The following is a 2,727-nucleotide window of genomic DNA, read 5'->3' as shown; positions in this document are numbered from 1 at the left end:
TACAATTAGTTCCTTAACAAAAATAATCAGACAGCAGGATTCTTGAGAAGAGTTTTATTCATTATTTTCAGACCACATACACATGAATATGACCATCCATGTTATTCTGTACGATGATGCCTTAGAAATAAATATAATAGTGTGTCACATTTTAGGTAGGCTAAGCTTAAAGAATTTATCATGGGGGCTGCGTGTAAAGTACTGTTTACTGATCACACCGTTGTTCACAGTTTGAGGTGCACAAAATTTAGAGTAGTTACTATGAAACAAATTTGGAATGAATGAGGATCTAACTATTAGTTAATGGTCAGTTCTTCATTAACTCCTAATCAAATTTCAGAGGAGTAGTTACTGAGGAACTAATGAGGAACTAACTATTAGTTCCTCATTAGTTCCTCAGTTCCTCATTAGTTCCTCAGTAACTACTCTAATTGTGTGTACCTTATTGTAAAGTGTTACCCAAAAATAATGTTTCAAATGTTTAATGTTTTTTTCATTATTGTAGGCTAAATGTATTTTGTTTGTTTAAAAATGGGTCAAATACATAACAACATGGAATAACTGTAAAACACATTGATTTCCGATGGCAGTGACAGCTGACTGGACAGATAAGGCACCAGGATAAACTAAGAGCCTAACTGCACAGAATAAATCTCCATGGTAACATATGCGCCACTACTTTCGAGCAACCGAATCAAAGCTAAATTAAGCCAGAATAATCAACATATCCCGGCTTAATCCCTTATCTAGGTTTGGAAAAACAGGGCTGTGGAAGATAAAACTTGCTCTCCACAACACGCTGCCTTTCTCTCTGTTCTCCGGACAACAGTACGTCTGTTTTTCTTCTGGCAGGGCTCAACACTACCCTGCGCCATTTGTCCCGCCCCTAACCGAGGGAATGGCTTGGATTGGCTGTTAGTTTGTTAAAACCCATTAACAATACAGAAACAGAATGGCTGACATTAGACTGATAACAGGTTAGATTGCATGGCTGATTACACTGACGGTGGTGGTGGGAATGATGGCGCTAATGTGTGTGGCCTGCCATCTGTCTCTGCCAGTGTTGTGTGTGTTTGTACTGTTTATGTCACTTGTTAGTTTAAATGTCAACTCGCTACTGGTGTGTGATCGCCAAACACTGGTGAATATTCAACTTTCTGCCAAAGATCTGGTGGGGTTTGATCATGGTGGACAGAAAACTTTGCCCCCGCCCCTATCGGGGATCCCAGCTCACCTCTGCCGCGCCCCGGCTCCACCTCTCCGGCGTAATTGCCACCACCACCGGGGTAAACGCAGCGGTCAGCTGGTAAGGCTGAAGGCCTATTTGGCGCGCACTTCCATGGCTTCTTGGACTGAGTATGGAGCGGTGTCTCGCCTCTTTATTTCTCGGCGCTCACTGGACTCTGTCGACGCCTGACTGGTACCTGTCGTCGGCCCGGATGAGGTGTTCCAGCCCCACGGCCCCTGCTCTCCTCGTTTTAGACACTGTGGCTCCATTAAAAACCAGTCAGCCTAAAACTAAATCTGAACCCTGGCTAAATGACACGACTCGTGCTGTCAGATGCGAGTGCCGTAGAGCTGAGCGCAAGTGGAAGAAAGACAAACTGCAGGTGTCTTTTCAAATATTAAGGGACTGCTGGCGTCATTATCAGACAACTGTGAAAGATGCTAAAAGAAAACATTTCTCTGATATTATTTTGTCAAACTCTCACAAGCCTCGTGTTCTGTTTAAGACTATCAACTCTGTTCTTAATGCTCCGCAGACTGTCTGTATTGAGGCTTCCCCTGCTGTTTGCGAAGATTTTCTTCCCTTTTTTATGGATAAGGTCACTTGCACTAGGGCTTTAATCTCACCTTCTGCTTATGACCCTTCAGTCTCTGTCCGCTGCTCAACTGTCTTTGGCAGGTTTGAGGATGTGACTCTGTCCATTTTACAGGAGATTTTTGGTCTTTTGAAGCCCTCTGGTTCTCCCAATGATGCTGTCCCCTCTCAAATCAAATCAAATCAAATCAACTTTATTTATATGGCACTTTTCATACAACAGTAACACAAAGTGCCTCACAGAGGTTAAAAACAACAAAGGTCCAACAGAAAACAAAAAGAAAAGAGAAAACCCAACCCTCCCACCCAACAAAAAGCTATTTAGCTCATAAAATTGAGTTAGTAGCTAGGTAAGAATGATCTAAAACAGAGACATAAAATGCATCAAAACTAAAACCTATATGCTAACTAAAATAACAAAAGATAAAGGTTAAATGAGATAAGAACGTAAAAAGAGGAAGGGTAAGAATATAAAAAATAAATAAAAAATAGATAATGGATGGATGAATCGGTTATAAGAGGAATTTAAAATAGATAAATAAAGAGATCAGTTAAAAGCCTGATTAAAAAGATGAGTCTTGAGCCTCTTTTTAAAAACATCAACAGTCTCTGCAGCTCTGAGGTTCTCCGGCAGGCTGTTCCACAATTGGGGGCCATAATAATTAAATGCTGCCTCCCTGTGTGTTTTAGTCCTAACTTGTGGTATGGTTAAAAGGCCGGTGCCGGAGGACCTCAGGGTCCGTGAGGGATGGTATGATAAAAGCAGGTCAGATAAATAAGAAGGCCCAAGACCGTTAAGACATTTAAAAACTAATAAAAGAACCTTAAAATCGATCCTGAAGCGCACGGGGAGCCAATGCAGCAATTTTAAAACTGGTGTAATGTGCTCCCGCCCTCTGGTCCTC

The sequence above is a fragment of the Epinephelus moara genome, chromosome 11 (assembly GCF_006386435.1).
Source record: "Epinephelus moara isolate mb chromosome 11, YSFRI_EMoa_1.0, whole genome shotgun sequence".
Lineage (NCBI taxonomy): Eukaryota > Metazoa > Chordata > Actinopteri > Perciformes > Serranidae > Epinephelus > Epinephelus moara.
This window is presented reverse-complemented; position numbering follows the sequence as displayed.